Source organism: Protopterus annectens, chromosome 3.part0 (assembly GCF_019279795.1).
Source record: "Protopterus annectens isolate FY-2018-M chromosome 3.part0, PAN1.0, whole genome shotgun sequence".
Lineage (NCBI taxonomy): Eukaryota > Metazoa > Chordata > Ceratodontiformes > Protopteridae > Protopterus > Protopterus annectens.
Window position 1 is genome coordinate 1,645,143,737 of NC_056731.1, and position 18,397 is coordinate 1,645,162,133.

An 18,397-nucleotide genomic window follows, 5' to 3' on the forward strand; every position below is an offset into this window, starting at 1 on the left:
TATATTAGGCAGAAATCACCTCTGAGTAGGCGATATGCAACAGAGTAAAGCTGGAGTTTTTTGAGACGGTCTGCACAGGGCATCTGTTTGAGGCTGGTAATCCTCTTTGTGAGGTATTTCTGTGGCCTTTCCAGTTGTTGTAGATGTCGTGTGCGGTACATACCAAAAGGGCCTTGTACTCTATAATGGGTCTAATGAGTGATGAGTAGAGGGGAACAATCACCTGTTTTTTCCTGGATGAGAAACCTTTTGTGATGAGGTGTGCCACATAGAAGGATTTCCTGACTAATGTGGCAATGTGATTATCAAAGAAGAGACTACTGTCCACCTGTGTCCCAAGGTCTCTTATCACACTTTCGGTGTTAAGTAGACTACCGCCTATGTGGTAGTTCATGGGTACAGAGTTTTTACCAAAAGGGATGACAATGCACTTTTTGGCATTGAGATGTTTGTGGCTGAGTATGACCAAAGCTTTGGCAATCTTGCTTCAGATAATATTTTTAAGAGGCCTGCATTCCCTTCTGCTTAATATGATAAATGAATAGTTGTTCAATCACTGGCACCCAATATAAGTCAGTGAAGAACTGTTCAAGCAGTGCTAAGGACTCCTGTATAATCTTGTCTAGAAAACGTCATAACAATGGGGCTTAGTCTGTGCATTGAGAGCCAGAAACTCCCACATTGTCTCTATTCCATATGAGAGTGTTGGGTTAAAGCAAGTATTATGAGCTCTAGGTAACGGGGAAACTGATCTTGTCCCTATTTTCTTCCCCTTTTGTACCCATAAATTCAATGACAATTCCTCTTATCTTCTTGATCTTTCAACTCATCTTGAAGCCTTTGGGTTTGCTGTATCTGCCTTTCCATTTTCTAAATACTGCTGCCTACCTAAATAGAATATTTTTTAATTTTATTTATTTGTTAGTCAGATAAGACTATGGGACAGAAGTGTACTTTTTAGAGGTGACCTGGGAGTACTGTCTGGATAAGTGACTTGCTCCGAGTCACACAGTAGGCAAAAAAATGGATGAAGGAATCAAACCCTGGACTATAGGAAGCAGCTTGTAAACAACTCATACTCTTATTTCTCTGCATTAACTGACAATAACAGTAGTCTTCTCCCATTGCCTACCTAGTAATTGTTTTTACTACATATACTAAGTGATAAAAGAAGATTCTGTATTTATTGTTTTTGTAGTGACAAACTGTATAGTCATCATACAAGAGTAAATTTCACTTTTAGTGGTGTTCTTTCCATTAACATTCTGCTGAAAATTATTGCAATTGTAGTCCGCTACTGGTCAGTTTTCTACTAAAAGCTTCAGAATGATATTCAGACAGGAAAGTTAGCCATTATCTTGATTGTGACATAATATTTCTTTTACTGGACATTTAGCAAATCATATTATCACATAATGTTTGATGCTTTAGTGGAATATGTTAGCTTTTAATCCAAATTATTGATTACTGTTGATGAGCTCCTGGAAAGTGCAGCTACTCCTGAGAAGTCATGACCATGCCACCACCGAGAAGTCTTTCAAATGTTTTTTTCTTTTCATCCTGTGTGAGCTGCTTCACAAACAATAGAGAGACAGTTTGTACTCCCCCACACTGTAGTACCTGAATGATGACCAGAGGTAACTGGTTTGCTACCACAGTTTTATTCTAATAAATGTTTCAAAGGAATTTTTCAACATTTCCACACATCATCTAGGTGATTTGAAATTAAAGGATCATATCCTTGTACTTTTTACAACTCAGAATAAAGGGGACTTTATCCATCATGGCAATATTTATAGACATGTCATATTATACAACATTCTGAGATATATATGCATATGTCCAAAATTAATGACCATTTATTGAGTCAGAAGATCACTGCCACATAGTACCAACTATAGTTTTCAATGAAATTTCAATAAGAACACATATTAGGAGCTTTGATCATTTTCCACCCTCTTTAAGATCATAATGGTGTATATGCATGCTGTAATATAGACGTGAAAATGTCTAGGAATGCTTTGACTTGTACCTTGTAACTATAGCCTTACTAAGTAATGGTGAAGATATTGTGGAGAATAGGGAAGTCCAGGACAATCTAGTCTTTAATGGCATGGTAAGCGAAGCAGAACTCTCCCCTCAAAAGTCTATAAGGCACTAAATAAAAGGATAGAGCTTCCAGCCTCTCTTGTTAGCTCAGGGACTTCGGGCCTGTGATCTTTTCGGCTAGGAACTTCTGTGTTTTTTCCGACTCTGATATGTTTAGTAAAATACATTCCAAAGAGGTGTTGTACTTGATAATTGGTCTGATCGACGCTAAGTTCAAGGGAGTGATTACCTCTTTATCCCTTGATGATATTCCTTTGGCAATTAGCTGGGCTAAATAAAAGGATTTCTTTATGTTAGATTAATTAACATCATTATTGAATATCACAAAGCTAGATGAACATTAAGACGTTGTTTAGAGAGTTGTTAGAGAGCAAGTGCGAGAAACAGGAATGAAGTTAAAAAGGAAAACGAGACTGCCTAGAAAAGGAAATAATCAGAAGCTGCTAATTCCAAAGTCCAAGAAAGCAGGAAAAGAGAGGTAGTTAAGTGAGGGAGTTCTTAGGAAGAATTATGAAGAAGAATACAATATGTTTGTTTGTCTTTTCGGCTTTTCCTGGTTTGGGGTCACCACAGTGGAGCTCCGGTCCGCTAATGATTAGCAGTAGATTGTTTTATGGTGCCGAGTTGCCAGCCCGATGCCCAACCTTCAGCGAAGGCACGCCCATTCACGCATGATATTCGGAGGCCACTCAACGACGGAGAGGACATGCAGACTCCACACAGAAGGCACTCCAGCCGAGAATCGAACAGGAGAACCTCTTGCTGTGAGGCAACAATGCTACCACTGTACCACTGTGGCTGAAGAAGAATAAAATATAAATAGGTAAAATATCTACTTCTCTTTCTGATGGAGTCATTTTTAAATGTGTTAGTGCTAACTAATTTATTTATTTATTTATTTTTTTAATTAAAAAGTGATTCTTTGTTACTGGCATTTGTTTGCCTATTTAAAAAATGGTTATAGAAGTAAAAAGGATCACCATGCATCTGCACTGCGGCTATAGGCATCTTACCCCCATACAAAAAGTGATTTGTGTAATAGTCTACCTTAGTGATGTCAGATCATTTACTCTGTGGGAATCAGTAAAGATTTTTCCCCATCTTTGCATGCCCCCAGCTCACCATCAGCTGCTCTAAGTTTCCACCTGGTACTTCATTTTTCCATTGTGCTCCTTATACTACCTTCTGTGGCTGGGGTGGCACCATTGATGGGTTGAGAAGGGAAAGTGGTTTGGAGTAGAGCAGGCACATTGCATACACTGCCTTTAATGCCAGGGGATTTTTTTGCATGCCCTAACTAGATGAAGCTACTGACATCATGCATATCACCCAATGTAGTGTTAATTAGCTTCTGCTTTTCCTACTATGCTGAATTTTTAATGGCTATCTGTTGCCTGATTATAGCATTGCTTCATTCCCAGCAACATGTCAGATTGCAGGTAGAAATCCATCTCTCTTCCCAGAGTGGATGCGCCTACAAAAAGCTACTCCCTTGCCTTCCCTCTCCAGCCAGCACCACCAACACCAAAATGGTAATCAGATTATAGAAGCTGCACTAGCATGAAATACAATGAAGTGAGATCAATGAAAGTCTGATATCTAGAGACTGAGTTTTCTGATGGCTAGATTAGGGAAGAGAAGGAGGAGGGGCAGAACGGAAGATAAAAGTAAAGCAGTTTCATCCTACAGGAAACATGGTAACTATGGTTAACATCTAGTAGTCACAGACAGCATCATGGGTGGAGATACAAACCGAGTGAAACGTCAAATAAGGGGGAAGTAAATGTGAGTGTTGAGATTGAGCTAGTATTGCTGTCTTTTTTAAATTTTCCAACAAGTCAAAAATAAAATGAATGGTTAACAGCTTTAATGAAATGAGATGCGTAGATGAGGAGAGGTTGTGACACAAAACACAAAATGCGTATTTGGCAAAAATAAAGACTGCAGTTTTGTTTGGAGCGCAATGAAAAGATGGGTACTTTTCCGTTATCGGGGCAACACTTCTAATCTTAGCCCGCCCTCACAAGGATCTCACAGCTGCTACTGATGTGGGTACTGCACACACTTATTTTCCTGTCATGATGCAGTAACGAGTGAAAGACAAATATGTTTTGTTGTCATCAGCAGCAAAAATACCACATCGCTTGTTGAACTGATGAATATGTAGAGTTAACGTATTCCATTTACATGCCAGGGATGGTATTATCCTGGGTAAAAGCTTTATAAACTTCGGTGATCCATGTTAAACATCATCTTTCTTTTAATTATGTACTTGTGTGGTTTGTTGGTTATAGGTAAAAACTTCATTTGGAAACAGCGTGTTGTATTCAAAAACTGAAAAATGATTGGTCCACTACATAAACACCAAGTAGCAAAGAAATCTTGCCATTCTCCCACACATGTCATAATGAGGTGTATCCTTCCAGTTGTAGCTGAGTTCACCTCAAATTTGAAATAATTTCCTCGGAATATTATATTAGCAAGGCTAGATTAGTTTGGCAGCATTTACCACCACTGATGTGAAAATGGAGGCTGCTCAAGCTAGTGTTTTCAGCTCAAATGTAGTGCCTCCAATGCAATCCGCGCTTCTCTTTGTTAACCGCTTAAAGTTGCAATCCCACTTCAATGTTCTACATGTATTTATTCCAAAGTGACATACACAAAGGCTGTTCACAAAACGCTGAGTGGTTGGATTTAAACTATTTTTCTGCTCAGCCTCTAACATTATATGTTTAATTAAAACAAGGATATAAATTGCGATTTTACTAAGTACTAAATGCCTGTTAGAAAAGACGTCACTTTCCCGATGTTGCCCCGATAACGGAAAAGTACCAAAAGATGTAACATTGGTTGGTAAAGGAAATACAGGATAATTAAAAGCTGAACAAAATAACATTGCTGGAACATCTCTGTAATTGTGTACCAGTCATTATAATTTTGTTTGAAAAAAAAATAAGCTTATCACAATAAGAAATTCCAGTGAGAACTCAGAATTATAAAAGGATACAATATTAGATGTGGTGGGCCTTTTAAAAATACATATTTCAAGCATTGTATGCATATACTAGAATCTTTGCCAGAATTATTTTCCCTGCCTTGCACTTGCTGACTGTTGTGAAAGACCCCAACAACCCTGCAACTCTGAATTACGTTAAGCAGGGCATCAGGGAATGAATGAATGAATGAATGAATGAATGAATGAATGAGACAGAGCTACTGTAAAGCCTAAGATACTAGCAGTTCTGAAAAAAAATGTGCAGAGTTGAACTTTGCCTTATTTCAGCATTATCTGCCATTTTGCTTGTTACATGCCTTACAAAGGTTGTGAAACATTTTCATTCATTTTTTGATGTAGTTCCCTAAATGCACACTCTTAACTCACCTAATTGACGTAACCTGTCTTTAGTACTCAGCTGTATTACAGAACATACTGTGTCTATTCAGCATCATCTTTGAGAAACATATAGTAAAATGTATGTTTTCTTTTTATTATTATTTTGAAGGGCTTTTTGTTTTTTTTTTCTTTTTCTCAGTACTTGAAAAGACATACATTATTATTATCACAAAAATATAAATCCATTTTAGGTCTGCTGTGATAAGTAGATACACATGAGGGTATTGTAATCATTTTCCAAAAATAATGATATTCTTAGCTATTCTGTTGTGTATATGGTAGATGTGTGGTGGAGGTGGGGAAGCATTACCTAACTGTGACATGTGAGAAAGAGATGAAACCTAACTTGGCACCAGTGTCACAGTGTCAGCTACTTAAGTTTCTAAAGTCATGCAAAGTAAATAAGGCAGCATGACCAGATAAGTTACATTCCAGAGCTCAAAGAAATTTGAAAAGGAGTTTGCAAGCACTGTGTCATGGTTATTCAGCTCCTTCTTAAAGCTTCAAGCCTGCTGTAGTCTCTGCAGTAGGAAGTCAAAGAAAGCTGTACAGATTACCTATGGGAAAAGTATCAGGGAGCAGGCTCAGAAACAACAACATTTACAAGCAAACACACTTCTGAAGTTTAAAGAAACATTATATGAACTGCAGGAAGGCAGTATGCTAATCATTTTACAGATACATGCTTGCATGTGAAAATAACCAGTCTGGGTATCACTTCTCTAGAGACCTATAGCATAGCAGGGCAGCCCCAGTAATACCACTGTTTGCAACGTTCTTATACTATCTCTGAGAGCAAATCGGTACACTATGAATAATCTGTCACCCTTTAACTATCCAGTCTCTATCTGCAAGTAGCTGATTCCTCTTTATCCCACCATTCCAGGACAGCAGGAAAAAATGAAAGCTGGGGATCACTACTATACTCCAGTGTGGGTTAGGAAGTTAATTTATATAATCAAACCACCAGTAGCACAGCTAGGGCAGGATGACAGGAGCAACAGCCCCAGGCAAGATCAACCAATCTGGATTGCTCTTTAAAACAAAAAAAAAATCTGGTATTGCTAAATTATAGCAAACAGTTTGCTACAGTTTAAAAGAATAAATATTTTTTTAAATACAATATGTTAAAAGGAGGATTGGGGAAGGGCACAGAAATGACACCTGAAAGGCTGGGACTGGAGGGAGGGGGGGGGGGCATATCATACATCTGGCCACCTGGTTGGTGTGGCAGTAGAACAAATGTCTGTTTTTGTTTTTTTTGCTGGGGGGTGAGGGTACATAGATTTAACTCTAATAAGCTGATCACCTATGGCTTATTTCAAAAAAGTGTTTTTTTTCCCCTCTGTATTTGAAGAAGAGTTGGGGGGGTTGGTCACTGGTTTATAGCACCAGCCCAGGCCACTAATTGAACCAGCTATATTTCTGCATACAATCTTTCCCTTTTGGCAGGAAGGTGCTATGTGACAGTTGCAATGCTAACAACAGCAACTGTGCAGTTCTGTGAATCCATCCAGAGTGTACACTCCATGATGACTACATTCAACCAGAGATGGTTTATACAATGCTGCAACCTTGTGTCTTCCCCCTGATGGAGGTCTTTTGGTTGGGCTCTACCAACCCCCCCCCCACATGGGTGAGCGGGCATTGGCCTTTCACTCTCATCCCTTCCTCACCCCAGCTATGTCCTCTAGATGTTAGGCTGTTAATTAAATCCAAGTTATCTGTAGCATAGTAGTGGGCTAAAGCATTTGCAGGGCATACAAGGCAGAAAGGCTGACTCTGTAGTCAGGCACACTGATGTTCCACTCACCAGGCTAAACAAGGAGAAAGTTACTGTCTGATGCCTGTCAGGTGCCAGGATCCGCCACATAATGCACGCACTCAGGTCACTCCACAACAAGTACAAATATGACACTGTCATTGTCCATGTTGGTGTGAATGACCTGAGACGTACCTCCCTGGACTACATGAAAAGAGACATGGAGGAGCTCTCCGATCTTGTAGCCCAGGCAGGTATGACCCTAGCCCTGAGTAGCATCCTGCCATCACCCAGAATTATACCACAGTACAAGGACAAAATGATTGACTTCAACAATTGGCTAAGCTTCTGGTGTCATTCTAAGGGGATCCAGTATTTGTCTGCCTAGGATGACATGATTGACAGACCACGATGCTTTGCCAGAGATGGCCTGCACCTGTCGCCCTTGCAATTCCCAATACCGGCTAAGGCTCTTGCTACCCCTATAGTGCCTTTTTTAGGCAAGGTTCAAATGACAAATTCACCATCGTAACAGGTACAAGCAAGCAAAATCTGAGGGTAATGCTACTCAATGCTAGAAGTCTAAACCTCAAAATGCACTCACTCGAGGCACTCCTTAAAATGGAGAACATCGACATCTGTGCAGTGACAGAGACCTGGTTCAAAGCTCCAGAGAGCACCCCTGCATTACCAGGCTATAATTCATACCACACCTTTCAGCCACCTAACCCAGAACGAAGCACTAAAGATGGAGGCGTGTCCATATTCATTAAGGATATCCACACCTCCAGGCTAGTTGCACAGCATAATGCATCCGAGATTATCCAAGTGCAACTAACTCTGGGCAAGACCGCAATCCAAACTGTAGCTTGCTACAGACCCCCCACCATGCCCCAAGATTCCCACTCCTCATTTCTTGATACACTGGAAAGCATTAGGTACAACCCAACACCCTAATAATGGGCGATTTCAACTATGCCACCATGTGCCAACTCTTTTGCTCAACGTTTTCTGGAATTCATAAATTCACACGCCTTGGATCAGCTTATTCACACCCCTACCAGGGGCAGCAATATCCTAGACCTGGTCATTACCAACATTGTAACCGGGGTTCCACACCAGAGGTCAATTCCTCGTTGGTCAGATCTGACCATAAGCTAATCACCCTAGACATCTACATCCCGCCCCAATACGCAGTTAGGGAAACCACCGTAAAAAACTTCTCCAAAGCCAACTTCACACTTCTTAAGACAGAAGTGACAAACTTCATGACACCCATGCAGATGGACAATAGAGGTACAACTGCTGAATCCTACACAAATGCACTTTATAAGCAGTTACACAAGTGCATGGATCATGTTATCCCTAATAGAACCAAGATGCTATCCTCCAAAAAAATGAAGCTAATCTGGTGGTCCTCTGCCATAAACAAACTCTACAACAGAAGAAAGAAACTGTTTGAAAAAAGAGTAAAATCCCATGACTGGAGGAACTCCCTGGTCAACCTCAGTAAGATGCTGAGATCCCTCATAAAATCTTCCAAAGCTAGTTACGAAAACAAAATTGCCACTGACTCTAAAGACAACCACAAATCATTCTATAGCTATGTCAAGAATCTCAATGTCAACACTCAGATCTGCTCTGAGTTGCAGCACAATGGCACTAAATATACAGAACCAACTGATATTGCCAACATCCAGGCAGATAGGTTCAGTGCTAACTTTACCCCCCTCTCATCCCCTAGAGGGCCCATCTCTATACCGGAAGAATGCAAAGTTCCTGTAATCACGGCTGCACAGGTAAAAAACACACTCTCCAAAGCCAAGAACACAGCATTCATGGGACCTGACAATATCCCAGGCTGCGTTCTATATGAACTACAGAATGAACTGGCACCCTACCCAAGTACCATGTTCAATCATAGCCTCACCTCAGGCTTTGTGCCCACTGAATGGTGCACCGCGACGGTTATCCCACTCCACAAAGGGGGAGCCATGGCAGACCCCGGGAACTACCCCCCCCCATTAGCCTGATGAGCTTGGTCTGCAAGGCCATGGAATGTATCATCATGGAACTCATAAACAAAGACATTGGTAATCTCCAAACTCTTGGCCCTACCCAGTTTGGATTTGTAAAAGGCAGATCATGTCTCCTAAACCTGATTGACATCTTTGAAGCAGTCACCAAAGCCATAGATGAGGGTAAAGTAGTTCACACAGCTTATCTAGATCTCGCCAAAGCTTTCAACACCATCCCCTACTCTGGAATTATAGATAAGCTCACTAAACTAGGTATAAATCCCTATGTCACAAGATGGGTTGCCAACTGGCTCATGGACAGAACCCACACTGTGAAAGTAGCGGACTCCAAATCTGACTTCAGACCAGTGACAAGTGGAGTACCACAGGGTTCAGTCCTGGGTCCTGTCCTGTTTGGTATCTACTTCTCTGAAGAACAGGCTAACACAGAAGGTCTTTGGCTAACAAAGTTTGCAGATGACTGAAAACTAGGAGCCATAATCGAAACTCCTAACGATGTGGACATACTACAAAAGGGCCTCACTGAGACAGATACCTGGTGTCAAAACCATGGCCTGAAGCTCAGTGCCAAAAAGTGCATTATCATCCCCTTTGGTAAAAACTCTGTACCCATGAACTACCACATAGCTGGTAGTCTACTTAACACCGAAAATGTGATGGGATCTTGAGACACAGGTGGACAGTAGTCTCTCCTTTGATAATCACATTGTCACAGTGGTTAGGGAATCCTTCTACATGGCACACCTCATCACAAAAGGTTTTTCATACAGAAAAAAAGAGGTCATTGTTCCCCTCTACTCATTACTCATTAGACCCATTATAGAGTACAACGCCCCTTTTGGTATGTACCTCACAAGACATCTACAACAACTGGAAAGGCCACAGAAATACCTCACAAAGAGGATTACTGGCCTCAAACAGATGCCCTATGCAGACCATCTCAAAAAACTCCAGCTTTACTCCGGCACATGTCGCCTACTCAGAGGCGATCTCTGTCTAACATACAAAGCTATGTCAAACCCAGAGCTGTTGGGCATGCTCCACTTAAGGAAATCCCAATCCCTCCCAGCTACACACTCTAGGGACCTAAACCTTGTCACCACAATAAACAGAACATGCTGGAGGGATAAATTCCTGTCCCAGAGACTTCCCATACTCTGGAACAGACTACCTATCTATGTCAAACAGAGCTCCTCATTAGCACTCTTCAAGAAAAATCTTGATGATTGGATGGGAAATAGGAAATTCACCCCAGGGATCACTTCTGTGGCTCTGCTCGACAGGGGCACAGGAAAATAATTTTCTTGGGTGGCGAAAGCCAGGGTAAATTTTTGGCTAGGCTTATATAGGCCCAAGGGCCAATAGCCTAGTACATACCTATGAACCTATAAGTTACGCATCTATTAGTCAGTCCCTTTCTCTTGGGATGCAAGGTTGTTATGTGATGGCTGACTACAGACTAGTCTCTTTGATGGCTTAGAAAGGTAATCTAGAGATCAGTAGTGATTTCTTCATATCATAATACACGCAAGTTTTCAGTTCTAGTCACGTCCTAGAAGATAATACAGAGAGGTACAATACTATGACAGAATAAGTGCAAAAGAGCAAGCACAATGTTAGTCTATAAATATTCAAAATAAGTAGAGGTAACAGCCACAATCCTTTAGCAGTAAGGTAGCTTAGTGGCAAAATCTCTCTGCTTCATAGCCCCGAGGATCCAAGGTTCAATTATGAATTACTGTCTATATGCAGTTTCACTTGCATTCTGTATTTCTGCATATTTTCCTCCATGGCTGAAAAGGCTTTCCTATTAATAAACAAACAAACAAACAAATAAATAAATAAAATATTTTAAAGCTGTGTAAGTGATCTGCATCTAAGGGAGATAAGTATGTGGATGCCAGTACCTGACATATTTTAAGACAGCCCTAGACTAAAATGGACAATGATGAAACGTAAGGATTGTACACACTTGAGAGAGAAGAGGCTGTAAATTTCTTTACAGTTTAGGAACAATATAGAGTTAATAGATTAATAGTGACAGGGAGGTGGAAATGCTTCTATTTTAACAAATAGGTAAATAAAATATTTTTAGGCTAAGTGATCTACATATTGGGAAGACAAAAATATGAATGGCACTGTCTTGACAGATTTCATTGCAGCGCTAGACTAAAACAGCAATGGTGAAATGTGAGAGCTGTGCAGATTTGTTTTCTAGGCGGGTTGCTGTAAACCATTTTGCAGTTTAGACACAATAAAGAGTTAATAGCATGGCACAATCTGGCAGCTGTACATTTATAAAAAACATATAATGTAAGGCAGACATTGACTTAGCTTGCTTCATCTGTCTATTTTTCTGCTACAGGTTTTAGTTAATCATTTTTCTTCTTTAATCCCTTTCTTGGGACTGTATCTTGTCAAACACATGCTTTTCTAATTCCTTTCATATTTCTGATCCCATGTTTTTCTCAGAAACATATTTAATACACCAAAGCACCATGTAGGGAAAAAAAACTTCAAATAATATGTGGTCCAGTGTCCTTTGTCTTCTGCATCTGTCTTTTTCTGAAAGGTGTATTCTTGAACTTTTTAATTCCCCTGAATCTGTTTATAGAAATGGCTGGCAACTGTTGATCATTTATTTAAGCATATGGCGGAATTGGTTAGTTTATCAACATTTTGCAAGATTATTTGGGCCATTTCAGAAAAAAGTTTATTGATTTCACCTTCCATCAAGTATCAGTGACCTCAGAGATGAATATAAAACACAAGTGGATCTACTGGACATTGTTCCCTGCATAGGGTGGGAGGGGTGGAGTATATCTCTTAAGAAAAACAGAAACATTTTTGAGCTTTTCTCTTCAGGCTGAATAGATTTTGGCTATTATTTTTCTATCAGAAACCACATTCAATCAAACACAGGTTTTGATGAATTAACCCACACCTGAGAGAAGCAGTGTGATTTTATGAAAATGAGGTCTTGTCAGTGAAGGCTGCTCAGTTATTTGTAGCGGGGTTAGTTAAAATTAGACCAAAATAACTTGCTGGATAATGTTTACTTGATCTTCACTAAGAACTTTTTTTTGGGGGGGGGCAGTGAAATTCATCATCCAGGCCATCAGCAGCTTAGCTGTCCTTCCTATGACTCCAACTCCCTTCCAGGCAGCCATCAAATAGAAAGAAAGGGGGCTAGGACCTTGCAGTTATTACAGATATTATGCTCTGGATATGGCTGTCTTTTGTACAATGGGAAGGAGAAACAATGCAGACCCAGAGCCAGAAGCATTGAATAAACTGACTGGAGCACTATGGGGCTTTCCTAAATCCTGCATCCCAGCTTAATGATGATATTATATCAAGCTGGGCAGGCAGTAATGCATAGTCCAGGAGGATGTCCCTGCCCTAGGATCTAGACCAGCCACATCCCAAACGCTAATCCCTGGTATCGCCCTAAGTCATAGCTTGTATGTCAGTACAGTTACAGGAAAAGAAATGGTATTAACAGTAGTGTGCATTGCATATGCAGTTAGTGTTTATAATCGGTACATGTTGCTAATAATATGTCAATAGTTATAACAATTAGTTGGCAGCACTGCTGCATAAAACACTTATGTAATTCAGCTACAGAATATACTACAGCACAAATAATTTGTATTTACAGTTTACAGACATATCTGCTCAATATACAAGTGGGAGGCTGTTGCCACAGGTAACACACTCCCCTTTGATGCAGAAGGCTGTGGGTTCTACTCCCACACCAGAGTGATGGATTCCTGACACAGCAGTGCACCATGAGGGGGAAAGGGGAGGAGAGGTGCTGCACTCTTGAATGTGTCATCCTTTGGATATGACATTAAACTGAGGTCTCATCTGCTTGAGTTAGTGGTAGCTCAGTTGGATGTAAAAGATCCCATGGCACCTATCAAAAAGTAGGGGTCCTTTATATATATATATATATATATATATATATATATGTATATATATATATATATATATATGGTTCCCTATCAGAAGCCTGAAACACTATAAGCTTGAAAATCAAAATACTGAAACCAAAAGCCTGAAAATTCAAAATCCCGAAAACCCAAAATCCTGAAACTCAAAATCCTGAAAACACAAAATGGACATACTGACGTCATTGTGGCTTTGCTATTGTTAGCCCTGTGGTGTTAGGTCATGCGTTGGGTTCAGGTGAGTGTGCGATTGGTTTTATGTTAGGGTTAGGGGCGGTTTAAGTGAGTTAGGGTTAGGGCGCAGGTTAGGCATGTATGCAATAGTGACAAATATTGGGGTTAGGGGCAGTTTAAGTGAGTTAGGGTTAGGGCGCGGGTCAGGTGAGTGTGCGATATTGACGGACCTTAGGGTTAGGGTTAGGGTCAGGGTCAGTTGGTAGATATTAGTGTCTTTATAGTGACATATTAGCATTATTTGTGTTTTCAGGATTTTGAGTTTCAGGATTTTGGGTTTTCGGGATTTTGAATTTTCAGGCTTTTGGTTTCAGGATTTTGATTTTCAAGCTTATAGCTACACAATCACAATCTTTCAAAAATCAACTGCAGATATTTTAAATCACAAAGTATCATCTTACACTACAAAACATAAGAGTGAAAAAATGTAATGAGACGAACATGGAAGATATGTTTCATAGCAGAGTGCAATGAAAAACAATTACGTGAGTCAGAGAAAATATGTTAGGAAAAACTTCATAGTTATATTATTTGTTACTTAGATTACTATGTGATAAATGAAAACTGAGACAATTCTAATAAGATATTTAAAGAGATATTAGAGATTACATACACTGTGAGGGGGAAATTGAGAGAGAGAGAGATGGTGCTCATATTATGGTTAAAGAAAAAGGAAGGAAGAAAGAAGGATGGGAAAAAAGAGATTATAAGAGGAGTGCAAGGTAGGGTGTCTTCAGGTGGCTTAGGTGAGGAGGGAATAAAGAGAAAGAGGTTGAGGAAAGGTTTGCCAGTAGATTAGTTAAGGTAGTGAGGTGGAGTAGGAAGCTGGAGAGGGTTGTGAAGTGTGATTTAGGTTATAAGGGGTGAGTGAAGTATAGTGAGTAAGTTCAGCCAGGACTGGCAGAGGAGTGGGTCCAAGATTTTATAAAGTATTCTTTTAGGGAGCATTTAAAGGTGGGTAGGTTAGAAATAGTTAAGGTGGTTAGAGGTAAGGAGTTGCAGTTTTTTGCTACTGGGTATGAGTATAATCTTTGTCCAAGGGATTTATTCATTTTATTTATGGAAATAATTTGTTTGTCTTCTGATCTCTTCTTTTTGGACAACATATGTTGATTAAAGGGATACGAACTGGGCAAATTAATGGTTTATGTATGATTTTATGTATTGTTAAAGGATACATTGGAAGCAAACTTGGCAATTTTGTTGTAGCAGCTTTCCTTTTTTTTTTTTTTTTTTTTTTTATGGAGGAATGTAAATTGGTTATAATTGGTGCTCCATAGAGTAGGAAGGGCAGAAGGTAGGTTTTGGCTACAGTAAGTTTTGTGGGTGTGCTTAGAAAATGTTTGTTTCTGTACAGAATGCCTGTTTTTTGATGGGTTTTCTTGACATTGTTTTGGATGTAGAGGTCAAATTTAAGATTATCACCTATTATGACTCTTAATAGTTTGGTATGGTGGAGTAATTCAATTTCAGTGTCATTTGCCAAAAAGATTTTGAAAGATTAATGTTAAATTTCTGGCAAACTGCAAAATAGTCACAACTAGAGAAAACACAGTGCTAGGATTTACTGATGCAAGAAATAATCATGTCTTGTAGAGATTACCTTATTGCTGTACAAAGTACAGTGCGATTTTACTTTGGCTGCTGTGCCTATTAGTGGAGCTTCTATATACAGTGAAGCACTACTATTGGAAAGTATAATAAGGATCACAAGGGGGCAGATGATCTATCCTTCAGAAAAAAGCATAGGAACTAGAAATGCGTTGTGCATAAGAAAAGGAATAATAAAGCAGAGAGAACAGACCCACAAGGTCCTCAAGTGTGGAGATGAAAGGGATAAACACAGATGTGGAATTAGGAAGGCTGCAGACAAGTGTAATTTTTTTGCAGAGGGTTGCATTGCCATAGGCAGAATTGTATGACTAGATGGTACAATACATCCTCCATAGATGGGGTCAGAAGAACATTGAACAAGATTGAAAGAAAGATGAAAAGGCAGTTGTGCAGATAACAGCTAAAGCTTATGGGCATCCTAGTTGCACCAGTGGGCTTTCAGTATTGGTATTACATATTTATTCAGATGCACTTGAAAGTTTTTATACCATGTCCACTGCCTCTTTTTTCCTGAATAGAAGAATAATAGGCTTTGTTTGTTTCTTCACACATTGTCTGCTGAAGACCATATATGAGAATGATTTATCATCTCTGGACATCACCACCATAACTCTGTCAAGACAAGTCTCCCAAATTTCTCACAATTCTATATGTGTAGAAGGCTGCCTGTATTTCTGTCATCGATGCTTCTTCCACTATATATTATTATACCTGCCACCAATTTGTTATTCCCTTCTCACATTATTTGTCTGCAGGTTGCCCAATTTAACTGTCCCTCTCCGGATGGTTTCTGCTTTAACTGTTTGTTAGCACCCTCATTCTGCGCTCTGCCCTACCTCTCTCCTTTTCTCTAAGTATTTTTCCCAGCTAACTACCCTTTATTTGCTGTGTTTTTTAAACTGCTGTAGGTTTGAGCAAGCTTTGTTGAATGACCTGGTACTAAGTGACTGAACAAAGTTTAATTTTTTTTTATTTTTAAGTTCCTTTTAACAGTATTTGTTTAGCTAAGTTTTCTTAAACCTATAGTCAGAAATTTCAGTAATTCAAGAACAGTGATTGCTTTAAGGCAGTTCCAGGGCATTCAACAACAGAGTGAAGCATTTGAAGACCCCCCCCCCCATCCAGTTCTTGTTGTGTTCTTAAACTCAGTAGATTTCTTGTTGTCTGCCCTTTAAGTTAATTTAACCACAACATAACAACCACAAAAGTATCATTCTTTGTAGTCACACCCTTAAGCTGTTTGAATATGTTTGCCCTTTCTATCCCATAGGCACAGAATATGGAGTGTCCACCAAGCCAATTGATGTCACTCTTTTCAAATTGGTGGCTGTTGAGTTGCCTATCCTTACTATAAATTTGAATTTGGAAACTCCTACTGGTCTCATCTCATCTGCTCATACTAGTGCATATTAGAAAATCAAACTGGGAAGCTCTTCCCTTTTGAATGCTAAAGCTTGAGATACCCCCTTTTATACTTTCCTATCTGCTTAGTGCTGAGTCCAATACCTAGAAGTATTAACTCCTTTTTTCCATCTTGTAAACTCTACAACTTCTGGAACAAGAGTATCAGTCACTGGAGATCCTTCTGTATATTTTGTTGATTCTACCATAATTACATATGCCCTTTGCTGCGCTTTCTTTACTAATACAGACACCTAAGCACTGGACAGGATAGCAGTTGGTGTGAAGGGTTAAGGCTGTGAGCTGTATTTCCTTTGGTACAAAGTTTGATTGCATCAGCTCTCATTTGCCTACTGTGTGATGTTAAGTAAGTCAAATAACCAGACAGTGCTTAGCGGCAACTGGGAATTTGGGCTAGGCTCCTCTATGGTCCCCTGAGCCATGGTGGTGCAGTGGTAGCATTGTTGCCTCACAGCAAGAGGTTCTCCTGTTCAATTCTCGGCTCCAGTGCATTCTGTGTGGAGTCTGCATGTCCTCCCCATGGTTGAGTGGCATTCAAAAGTCATGCATGAATGGGCTTGCCTTCGTTGAAGGCTGGGCATCGGGCTGGCAACTCGTCACCATAAAAATCTACTGCCAATCATTAGCGGACCGGAGTTCCACTGTGGTGACCCCTAACCAGGAAAAGCCGAATAGGCAAACAAACTCCTCTATAGTCCTCTGGACTGCAAGCATAGTGACTACCTATGAGCATTATGAAAAGTCAGCATGTTAGCTTCACCTTTGCTGCCAGCCTTTTAACACTAGGTGTCCTAAGACAGTGTACAAACTGTCTTATGGTCACAAATAATTAACTTATACTTAAAAATAATTCCATCTGTTAGAGCTGCAAATACCTAATTAATCTGGAGGTTTACCCTGTCACCAGTAAACATGCCCTGTAAGCTTCACAGACGTCTACAATAATCCATCAATAATCATACCAAAATGTCTTATGCTGAGTCTGTAAAATAATTATTCCCAAAGCTTACTAGAAATAAAAAGATTCTCAGACAAAATCAGGCCACTCCTCTACCTCATGCTTCCCTTCCATAAAATGTCCCCCTGCGCAAAAATACTCCAAATCTACCACTTTAAACCAGTGATACAAATGTTTTAGTGATAGGTGATTCTACTCGGGCACACTGACTCATCACTCACAGGGCTGGACAAGCAAAGGGTTACAGTGTGGTGTCTTTCAAGCACCAGGATCTCTGACATTACAAGGGCCCTAAAGCTCAAACTCTTGAAAACTGTGACTACAACATGGCTGTGGTACATGCAGGAGTGAATGACTTCAGATGTAAAACCCTGCAGGACAGGCACATCAGAACTTTCCATGTATGTTACAAATGCAGGTAACACACTAGTCTCGAGTGGAATCCTTTGTTTACCTCAAATGATGTCTTGTTGCAGAAAATATAATTGGCTTCAGCATTTGGTTAAATATCTGGTGTCATTCCAGGGGAGTCTGGTGGCGCAATGACACTGTGGATAGTGTTGTTGCCTACAGTAAGAGATTCCCCGGTTCAATTCTCAGCTGGGGTGCCTTATGTGTGGAGTCTGCATGATCTTCCTGTGTTCACGTGAGTTTTTTCCTGGTGCTCCAGTTTCCTCCCACATTCCAAAGACATGCAGTAGTTGGACTGGGCACTCTAAATTGGCCACAGTTTTGTGTGTGTGGTGTGGTTTGGTGTGGAAGAACTACCATAGCAAGGCTAGCCACCCTGCAGTGTAAACCTTGGCTGTAGATGATTGTCACTGTTGAAGTGACACCATGACCCCATGTGCAAAAAATAGGAAAAGGGGTAGTGGATGGATGGATTCCGGAGTACGGTCTTTCATGACATGC